Source organism: Schistocerca nitens, chromosome 2, assembly GCF_023898315.1.
Source record: "Schistocerca nitens isolate TAMUIC-IGC-003100 chromosome 2, iqSchNite1.1, whole genome shotgun sequence".
Classification (NCBI taxonomy): domain Eukaryota; kingdom Metazoa; phylum Arthropoda; class Insecta; order Orthoptera; family Acrididae; genus Schistocerca; species Schistocerca nitens.
In genome coordinates this window covers 949,892,559-949,904,481 of record NC_064615.1, presented here as the reverse complement: position 1 = coordinate 949,904,481, position 11,923 = coordinate 949,892,559, and the positions used below count along the sequence as shown (strand labels likewise).

Genomic DNA, 11,923 nt, shown 5'->3' with positions numbered 1-11,923 from the left:
GGGAAAACGGTAAACTCATTCTGGTGCTCTCAGAGGTACGCACATATGCTGCGAGCTCTGTGACATGTTTCATTGTCCTGCTGGTAGGTGCCGTGTTGCTGAGGAAAAACAACTGCATGTATGCGTGGACATCCCCAAGGACAGATGCATATGCTTGTGTTGATCCATACTCTGTACTTCCAGAATGACAAGATCACCCAAGGAATGGCATGAAAACATTCCCCATACCATAATGCTCCCTGCGGCAACGGCCTTGCCGCATTGGATCCACCGGTTCCCGTGAGATCACCGAAGTTAAGCGCTGTCGGGCGTGGTCGGCACTTGGATGGGTGACCATCCGGGCTGCCATGCGCTGTTGCCATTTTTCGGAGTGCACTCAGCCTCGTAATGCCAATTGAGGAGCTACTCGAGCGAATAGTAGCGGCTTCGGTCAAGAATACCATCATAACGACCGGGAGAGCGGTGTGCTGACCCCACGCCCCTCCTATCCGCATACTCCTCTGAGAATGACACGACGGTCGGATGGTCCCGGTGGGCCACTTGTGGCCTGTAGACGGAGTGTTATATATATATATATATATATATATATATATATATATATATATATATATATATATATATATATATATAATGCTCCCACCCCGTCCTGGACCCTTCCGACGATTATTGCAGGGTGTTTGCTTTCAGACGTTTCACGTCTCCACATCAACGGTCGTCTGTGCCCATGGAGCATTCAACGTGATTCGTTTTAAAAGACCACCTGTCGCCACGCAGTGGACTTTCAGTTGCGTTCATCGGCACGAACAGCAGTCAGCCTGAGTGCATCAGCCAGGTGCCTGCTGCTGAGGTTCATATGCACAATGGTTGTCGGGGAGACGCTATTGGTAGCCCCTTGTTTCATTTGGGCTATCAGTTGCTCAGCAGTTGCACGTCTACTCGCCTGTACACATCTCCACAGCCGTCGTTCTCTCCTGTCATCTATGGCCCATGATGCACCACAGTTGCCTCTGCGTCGCTTTTGCGTAGCGCCATTTTGCCACGCACGGCATACTTAACCATGGCCGCACGCGAACTGGCTACAAACATGGCCGTTTCGGAAATGCTGCCCCCCCTGGCCCGAAAGCCAAGGATCACACACTTTCTGGCGTCAGATAAATCGATCCGTTCCCGCATTACGAGAACAACTGTACTGTTTTCTTCGTTCCCCCGACACGTTTTATATCCTCTCAACTGCTAGAGATGCCACCTGCCGTTTATGAATACGTACACTACTTGCCATTAAAATTGCTACAACAAGAAGCATTGCAGATGATAAACGGGTATTCATTGGACAAATATATTATACTAGAACTGACATGTGATTACATTTTCACGCAATTTGGGTGCATAGATCCTGAGAAATCAGTACCCAGAACAATCACCTCTGGCCGTAGTAACGGCCTTGATACGCCTGGGCATTGAGTCAAACAGAGCTTATATGGCGTGTACAGGTACAGCTGCCCATGCAGCTTCAACACGATACCACAGTTCATCAACAGTAGTGACGCGTATTGTGACGAGCCAGTTGCTCGGCCACCATTGACCAGACGTTTCCAATTGGTGATTGATCTGGAAAATGTGTTGGCCAGGGCAGCAGTCGAACATTTTCTGTATCCAGAAAGACCGATACAGGACCTGTAACATGCGGTCGTGCATTATCCTGCTAAAATGTAGGGTTTCGCAGGGATCGAATGAAGGGTACAGCCACGGGTCGTAAGACATCTGAAACGTAACGTCCACTGTTCAAAGTGCTGTCAATGCGAACAAGAGGTGACCGAGACGTGTAACCAATGGCACACCATACCATCACATCGGGTGATACGCCAATATGGCGATGACGAATACACGCTTCCAATGTACGTTCACCACGATGTCGCCAAACACGGATGCGACCATCATACCTGGATTCATCCGAAAAAATGCACCCAGGTTCGTCGTTGAGTACACCATCGCTGGCACTCCTGTTTGTGATGCAGCGTCAAGGCTAACCGCAGCCATGGTGTCCGAGCTGATAGTCCATGCTGCTGCAAACGTCGTCGAACTATTCGTGCAGATGGTTGTTGTCTAGCAAACGTCCCCATCTGTTGACTCAGGGATCGAGACGTGGCTGCACGATCCGTTACAGTCATGCGGATAAAATGCCTGTCATCTCGACTGCTAGTGATATGAGGCCGTTGGGGTCCAGCACGGCGTTCCGTATTACCCCCCTGAACCCACCGATTCCATATTCTGCTAACAGTCATTGGATCTCGACCAACGCGAGCAGCAATGTCGCCATACAATAAACAGCAATCGCGATAGGCTACAATCCGACCTTTATCAAAGTCGGACACGTGATGGTACGCATTTCTCCTCCTTACACGAGGCATCACAACAATGTTTCACCAGGCAACGCCGGTCAACTGCTGTTTGTGTATGAGAAATCGGTTGGAAACTTTCCTCATATCAGCACGTTGTAGGTGTCGCCACCGGCGCCAACCTAGTGTGAATGGTCTGAAAAGCTAATCATTTGCATATCACAGCATCTACTTCCTGTCGGTTAAATCTCGCGTCTGTAGCACGTCATCTTCGTTGTGTAGCAATTTTAATGGCCAGTAGTGTATTACACGTTGATGTCGAACATAGGCGCTGGTCACATTAATGCAACTGGAACCTGCAGTTGCATGGATAGGCCTTTCCTATTTGTTTCTTTCACTTTTGTTTTACACGCAATTCGATCTGATTATTATTTGCTATAGCTTTAGAAAGATTGTTTACAGCACTAGAATGATCCTGATTAGTTATAATGTTAAAATCGTAAGAGGCCTTTTCAAAATGGTTCTGAGCACTATGGGACTCAACTTCTAAGGTCATTAGTCCCCTAGAACTTAGAACTAGTTAAACCTAACTAACCTAAGGACATCACACACATCAATGCCCGAGGCAGGATTCGAACCTGCGACCGTAGCGGTCTCGCGGTTCCAGACTGCAGCGCCTAGAACCGTACGGCCACTTCTAGGCCTTTTCAAGGCGTTTTTCACTGTCAGTAATTATTACTTGGTTGCTAGCATATGAAACAGTCATCATACATTACACAAATTCAGCGAGTATTTTCAGTCTACTGCACCAGTCGCATTTTAACTCAGATGTTTTTAAGACAAACAGCACATTTCTGTGATACCTAAAACTGTTTTTTTCTTAAACTTCACTACCAGCAGTTGCTGTTTCCGAACCCCTGTACATTCATTTGATTGTTTCTGTCATGTGCAAAGGTAATCCCTCCTTTTTTGTTTTCTAAATGCTCTGTAATTATTTAGGGTTGATTTTAATCAAATGCTTTAGAGCTGCAAAAACGTTAATGATGTGGGGTCGTTAAAAGTATTTGCATCGGAGAAGGGTGCAATAAAAGTCGCTCGTAATCTAGCGTGAAGCTATTAAAACTTTGGAACTCATTTAGTTTCATTTCGCTCACGCGCCGCACAATCATAATAAAGAAGTAGATCTTTAATGCTTGGGGCACACAACACAGCGAGATAATTGTACACACGGCTGCATATTGTGATTATGCTTTGCCCGATTAAAAATTAAAAACAGTGCCGTGTTTTAAACACTTCGCGCTTGATGAAGACCAGAATTTACGACGTTCACCAGCTAAGAAATATTTTTACAACTCAGGTCAGTTTTTGTCATACAGGGCTACCAACATCTAAAGCACGCTTGTGACGCTGATAGATTGTAAATCGTTGTAATCTGGTTTAGGTAAAAGCATAAATTCTATAAATCAGCGGCCAATATTTAATTTTCAGTTGGTTACTCTTTTGTGAAACTAGTCATTATTGTTGGTGTGACGTAACCATGATTTGGGAAAACGTCGGTTTTTGATAAAGTAGTGCACAAGGAAACTATGAACTTACACAGCAATTCGCTTGAAATGCATTGATGGTTGTATTATCATACACCTTTTCGTTAACCTCAATCTCGTAATGTACGATTTCTCTCTCTCTCTCCCTCACTCACTCTCTCTCTCTCTCTCTCTCTCTCTCTCTCTCTCTCTCTGCCTCCCTTTCTGTGTTTTTTGTTGTTTTGTGTGTGTTTGTGTTTTCTTTATCTTCGAAAGGTGTGGCTATTATACCATTGCTTTGCAATAACAGCGATGAGAAGAATTTGTATAGGATGCGGAGAAATAATTATGTAGATGATAAAACAAACCACTTTAGATACTACTGTAGGAGTCTCCAAGGACCTCAGTGACAGTATGGTTGGAATACTGAAAACGTTTTTACCATTGAAACATTTTGCCAACAGCTATGGGCTGTCAGTACTCCTTCAGAATGGAACGGATATAGAAAGTGCGTTTGAAACAGAACTGAGAAATGAGGCCAAAATGGCTGGAATTTAAATAACGATTACGAAAACTGTTAAAATAAGAACCACAATGTGTTCCACCATCTCTATAAGCGTGTAACATGCCATCAAGTTCTTCACGTCAGGTGGCAACGGGTTGTGATGGTAAGTTCCTATGGGACCAAACTGCTGAGGTCTTACACACTACTTAATCTAACTTTAACTTACGCTAAGGACAACACACACACACCCATGCCCGTGGGACGAGGGAGGACTCGAACCTTCTCCGACGGCGGGGTGGTGGGGGGGGGGGCTGGGGGGGAGATCCGCGCTAGCCGTGGCAAGGCGTCCGAGACCACGCGGCTACGCGGCGCGTCTCCGGTGGTATACCTGGAGGCTTTTGTGGCTACTAACTTCCGAGGACTACGCCGCTTACAGAATTAAGTGTTTGTGTCCTTCGTTTTCCTGTCCAAAGTACTTTGTTTCAAAATTATCTGACGCATCTAAACATTTGTAAAGGTAGTCCTTTTACACACATTGCACAAAATTTCGTCAGAACGAATCCTGTGTACCATCGACAGGCGCGGAACAAGGTCAGTGTTTTCTGCACCTGATGCCACGCCCTAGAGCGGAGTACAGCCTACCTCAGCTGTTTCAACGTTGACGCATGGTATTGCTGTTACTCCGTGTCTGGCTTGAGGCTAATAACAAGCCCTGGGTCGTTCACTCTCTCTCTGTATGTTCAATGTTATTAGTGTCCTGCAGTCACGTTTTACACTCCTATGGTGGAATGTGATTACTGATTTTACGTGTGTGTGTGTGCTGGTCGTGGTAGATTGTATTTGATATCTTTGTCCAGACTTTTTTTTTTTTTTTTTGGCGCCACGGCGATAAAAACGGATGGTAGCGCCCGTACATGTGAAAGAATTACACGCCTATGTGTCCCGGTGAAATATACAAGGAAGTGTGTTTCACACATTCAGTGCGCGCAAAGTTTTCATCTGTAATTTGATAAAACGCAATCGGCGTGAACTTTTGATACTGTTTGCCAGTGTTGTGTTTAATTAAATTAAAAGTATTCTAAGTTGGACCTGAGTTCACCACGCTCCATTAGGATAGTGTACTGATTAGAAACGTAGCGTAAGTGGTGTCTATGCAGATTTAGAGCTGTTAAGCTGGCTTACTTCAGAATGTGTCTATCGCGAGCCGTGCTAAGGTATTTAGGCCCTTCTGTGCGAAAAATAACTAGTTTGGGCTGATGATTTGGCACATACAGAGCATAGCGCGTGATAGGATACCGTTAAAGTGATGCAGTGGGCACCAGTGGTTGTGTTTTGTGACCTATGGTGATTGGTGACCACAGGTTCATTTTCTCTTACACTTGGTGTACGTTGTTATTGTGTGGTAGTTTTCGACAACGAGAATGAATTGACTGAAATTGTAATTCATTTGTCCTTGAGTATTTTATGGTGTGATAACAAAAGCCAAGTTTTGTTATTATTTATTAAATTGCATATGTACTCTCACATGATTAATCTTTCGAGTAAAGAAGTCCTGCCTGTTTTCTATTTGGTTATTTTACTGAAGCTGTTGTTATTGGTGGCCTGCCTGTTTTCTACACTACTGGCCATTAAAATTGCTACACAACGAAGATGACGTGCTACGGACGCGAAATTTAACCGACAGGAAGAAGATGCTGTGATATGCAAGTGATTAGCTTTTCAGACCATTCACACTAGGTTGGCGCCGGTGGCGACACCTACAACGTGCTAACACGAGGAAAGTTTCCAACCGATTTCTCATACACAAACAGCAGTTGACCGGCGTTGCCTGGTGAAACGTTGTTGTGATCTCTCGTGTAAGGAGGAGAAATGCGTACCATCACGTTTCCGACTTTGATAAAGGTCGAATTGTAGCCTATCGCGATTGCGGTTTATCCTATCGCGACATTGCAGCTCGCATTGGTCGAAATCCAATGACTGTTAGCAGAATATGGAATCGGTGGGTTCAGGACGGTAATGCGGAACGCCGTGCTGGATCCCAACAGCCTCGTATCACTAGCAGTCGAGATGACAGGCATCTTATCCGCATGGCTGTAACGAATCGTGCAGCCACGTCTCGATACCTGAGTCAACAGATGGGGACATTTGCAAGACAACAACCATCTGCACGAACAGTTCGACGACGTTTGCAGCAGCATGGACTATCAGCTCGGAGACCGTGGCTGCGGTTACACCTTCACGCTGCATCACAGACAGGAGTGCCTGCAATGGTGTACTCAACGACGAACCTGGGTGCACGAATGGCAAAACGTCATTTTTTCGGCTGAATCCAGGTTCTGTTTACAGCATCATGATGTTCGCATCCGGATTTGGCGACATCGCGGTGAACGCACATTTAGAAGTGTCTATTCGTCACCGCCATACTGGCGTATAACTCGGCGTGATGGTATGGGGTGCCATTGGTTACACGTCTCGGTCACCTCTTGTTTGCATTGACAGCCCTTTGAACAGTGGACGTTACATTTCAGATGTGTTATGACTCGTGGCTCTACTATTCATTCGATCCCTGCGAAACCCTACATTTCAGCAGGATAGTGCACGACCGCATGTTGCAGGTCCTGTACGGGCCTTTCTGGATACAGAAAATGTTCGACTGCTGCCCTGGCCAGCACATTCTCCAGATCTCTCACCAATTGAAAACATCTGGTCAATGGTGGCCGAACAACTGGCTCGTCACAATACGCCAGTCACTACTCTTGATGAACTGTGGTAACGTGTTGAAGCTGCATGGGCAGCTGTACCTGTACACGCCATCCAAGCTCTGCTTGACTCAATGCCCAGGCGTATCAAGGCCGTTATTGCGGCCAGAGGTGGTTGTTCTGGGTACTGATTTCTCAGGATCAATGCACTCGAATTGCGTGAAAATGTAATCACATGTCAGTTCTAGCATAATATATTTGTCCAATGAATACCCGTTTATCATCTGCATTTCTTCTTGGCGCAGCAATTTTAATGGCTAGTAGTGTAATTAACTGAAATTGTAATTGTCAAAGGCCTACCTGTTTCAGAGGTATTATGTCAATAAGGTAGTAGTAGAAAATGATGCATGGTGGTACATGGGCCCTAACCTTTCGTCTCATATCACTTCATCCATAATAATCTTTGATTGCTTAACAATTTCTGGTATGCATTATTCAATAGCAAATACCCCCTTGCTAAGTACCAAGTCAACATTCTCCCTGCATTATTATCTTATGACGCTTCACGCATAGTAGACCTATAAATAACAACGAAAATTCCACACACACATCGCTAAATTCACATTGTAAACGATTACGATCGTCACGAACATAAAAGTGAGATCGTAGTTAATTAAAAAAAATCACTAATGAGATGCCTTAGAGAAGACTAAAACTAACGGAGTGTAATGTACTTGTAAAACACTGTGGAATATCCTAGTAGTAACATTAGCACACATAGCTAAAAAGAAATACGCTGTGAACAATTTCCTCACGAGTGTGTAGGAAATGGTAAAGAAACAAATTTTATTTAAAAAACTCGAACAATGTGTGTGTAATCACCTTTGAGACATGCGCGACCTACCACAGAGCTGGGTGGAGAGACACTGCTGCTGTTGCTCGAGATACAGAAGATAACTCCTGTCCACACAGAACTCCCCTACCGAGGCGAAGACCCGGCAGACGCCAACTGCGCACTCCCGACATATCTTAACTCGCAAGTGGCCGGATAACGCGTGTATGAGATGGGTAACAGTGAAGGAGTGCATTCAGCGGCGCGTCTGCATTCTCCAGATAACCAGTCATACAGCTTCTCAAAGAAACCTGCCCACCAACAGCAGCACCTAGGAAAAGGATATCAGACCGGCTGCATCCTATCAGAAGCAGGTGGCGGAAGCAGTATGCAGGTAGCCTTAAAAAATGATATAAGTAATTTTTATTACATATCTCATGTATGCCGTAGAGTGCATCCATGAGCTGATGGATTTGTCTTCTAGTGAAAGTTTTCGATTATTTTGTTGTCTCTAAGCCGCTACGGTCGCAGGTTCGAATCCTGCCTCGGGCATGGATGTGTGTGATGTCCTTTGATAAAGGTCGGATTGTAGCCTATCGCGATTGCTGTTTATTGTATGGCGACATTGCTGCTCGCGTTGGTTAATCATTACATACACGTTCTCCCAATGGCCGCTACCGTAGCTGACAAGTTCCAGGCGGCCTCAGGTCATATCGTCAGCTACGGCAGGGTGTTCAAGAATCGTTACTAGAGACTAATGTTGTCCACACACACAGGCAGCATTACAATGATGAACGTGCAAAATAGGGCGCGAGCTCTGTTTCTGCGGACGATGCATCGCCTGCGTGCTTCGGACAAGGATACCCTCCCTGGTACACTGATGGAGGACGTGGCGCCTGAATCCCTCCGGCGGCACTGTCTCACATTGGCCGGCCGGTGTGGCCGTGCGGTTCTAGGCGCTGCAGTCTGGAACCGCGAGACCGCTACGGTCGCAGGTTCGAATCCTGCCTCGGGCATGGATGTGTGTGATGTCCTTAGGTTAGTTAGGTTTAAGTAGTTCTAAGTTCTGGGGGACTGATGACCTCAGAAGTTAAGTCCCATAGTGCTCACAGCCATTTTGTTGCCTCTAACTCTTTCTTGACGACTGACCAGGAAGTTTTATGTTCGGTTCCTGTGACTCCCCCATGACAGCGAAGAACCGCTAACAACCACGAAAAAACCTAATGCACTAGCAGCTCGTAACTATTATTCATTTCATAATGACTGACCCCTGAACTTGAGTTCGTATTCTGGTCACACTGCATTACAAACATCGATATGTTATACCTTGCCGGAATCGTGGAAATGTCTACTTTTATTTATTGTTTGAATATTACATCCTAGTTGAAATGTGGGCGACATACGCGGTAATGTTTAAGAAAAACCGTGCTTTTTCTAGCTTTTTTCGGCGAGTGTCGACTTGAAGGTCGCATCAAAATCAAACTGTAATTAAGAGAAAAATTTCCTTTCCACAGTTTAAAAATACAATCTGGTTCTATTTTCAGGCGGATTTTTGCTATTTTCTAATTACACATTTCATCGCTATGATATTCAGGGCAAGACGTTGCGACTGAGCTTATCCGTTGCAGCTATTGAGACGGAGAAGGCATTGGTGTTAAGCTTGAACTTTTTTTTTACAGCATATGTCTTTACTAATGAATACTTCTCGTTTTTGCTAGTTAAGAGCCTGTAAAGCAATTGTGTTAGTAGGTGCAATTCACGCGAGGCTGTGGTGGGGTGCTGATGTCAAGCCAGCGCGCCGCCACTGTTGCAATGCGCCACAAGCGCCAGTCCATCAGCGAAGAACGGCAACTTCGTAGTCGCATTCCAATACGGCATTGCCGCGTTCAGTTTTTGTTGCGAGTACAGCGAAATAATCCTGGAAATTGCAAATAAATGCTCGATCTGCAAACAGCTCACAGTAAATGAACATCTGAATGGCTGGTTCAAATGGCTCTGAGCACTATGGGACTCAACTGCTGTGGTTATCAGTCCCCTAGAACTTAGAACTACTTAAACCTAACTAACCTAAGGACATCACACACATCCATGCCCGAGGCAGGATTCGAACCTGCGACCGTAGCAGTCGCACGGTTCCGGACTGCGCGCCTAGAACCGCGAGACCACCGCGGCCGGCCTGAACATCTGAATAGCACATTCCAACAATAAATGGAAAAGTTAATTAGTTCGAATGAACATTGCAGTAAAGAGTGATGACTGAAATAAAACCCTTCTTATTCGCTTTCGCTGTTGGTTGAGGTCTCGCTGCTGCTATTGGAGTCTCTAACTGGATCAGCAGTGCTTCTATTGCTGTGTGAAGACAGTGCGCTCTTTGTGCGTAACAGTTCTCGAGTTTGTGTACATGACTCATTGAATTGCTCGAAGCACATTTTGCTGAACACTTTCCAGATCGGAACGACACAACAGTAAACTATCAATTATTTTAAAATTCTGGTTTTCCTTTGTTATCTTGTTCTTGACAAATGCCCAAATACGTTTAATGGGGTTCAATTAGCAGTGCGCTAAAGGCAAACCCAAAAGTTTAATTTCCTTATCCACTGATCGCAATATACTTTCCAAAAGGTATTCCTGCGCCCTGAAGTGCGGTCGCGCGTTTTGCAGTAAGCCAGCTGTCATAGATTCCTCACATGATGTGGCATTAGATGGAAGCTCTCCATTATTGGTTTCCATCCACTCATTAAAAGAATCCATTCCCCATTTCATAGACGGATTTCGTGATACTGGATTTATCATCGTGTGATATAGAGCCTGATCTAAAACAACCGCACTTCTGTTTGGTAATTTTTCGATAACGCTCCTAAACTACTCTTAGTAGAGACTGGCATTCATTTCAGAACGATAATCTGCACCTCCTTTTCCCAATAAAACACAAGCAAGCGTGTTGCACGAACCCATCTTCGTTTCCAATATGGGAATCCAGTGTTTCGCAAGTGACTTATTTTCCCGCAAGAATTCGTCCACTTTTCCTGCTGCTTGGTTATTTTCCATCAGCACATGTTTTTTGTTGAACTGTTTGTGTCTGAAGCCCGATTTTAGAATAGCACGCCAAGGGATTATTTCACTAATATCAGGAAAATCTCCCACTTCCGTCTTCAACTTTTCCAACATGGCTGCCAATGATGGAAACTGCTTTTCCACGCTAGCCGTCGATTTTTCTCATTATTACTCCCTTTGTAAACTCGTCCAATACAAACTTCTGTCGTCTGCCAGAACTCTTTTTTGGTGATACAAGACATGAAGTTTCTCTATGTCCTCACGAAATTCTCTTACTGTACTTTCACTAACACGAGACATTCAGAAGTTTTCTTTACTGGCTATGATACGGGACTAATCGCTCCCTGTTCTTTTTCGGCCTCAAAGTAAGCACGCGCATTGATCACAATAGAACTTTCACAACTGCGAAAATGTTGCATGGTTTCGCATAAGTACGAGGCAACTAATTATGTTACGAGCACTGTCTCGGGAGCGTGATTGTTTCCTATCTGACGGAAATCTGTTCAGAGGTCCGGCAACATACGAGTAGCACCCACGAGCACGTGTCGCATAGAAGAGCAAAAGCAAAGAAATTAAAGATGTGATATTAGCGTTTTATGCAGATTTACGTGCATAAAATCATAACAACTATAAAAGGCAACAACAGAGCTTGCGTTAACACTTTTGGTCTTGTTAATATGTATCACCATCAGGCGAATTGCAGCAGTCTACGCCTACCAATATTAGGAAAAAACGACTAATTGTAAAGCAAACACATTTCGTCTGGAAGTTGAGTATGGTTGTACGAGGGCTATTCCGAAAGTAAGGTCCGATAGGTCGCGAAATGGAAACCACGGTAAAAATCAAAAATGTTTTATTTGCAACAGTTAGATACACCTTGCAGCTACTTATCTCCATAGTCGCCGACCCGACTTATACGTGTATCGTAGCGTTGTACCAACTTTCCCATACCCTCGCTATAGAAGGCAGCCGCC

At 44.8% G+C, this 11,923-nt stretch overlaps 1 pseudogene; it reads left to right on the top strand.

Annotated features, from left to right (window-relative positions):
• Positions 1–243: 243 nt before the first annotated feature.
• On the top strand, positions 244–361 carry LOC126238687 (5S ribosomal RNA; annotated as a pseudogene).
• Positions 362–11,923: the final 11,562 nt, after the last annotated feature.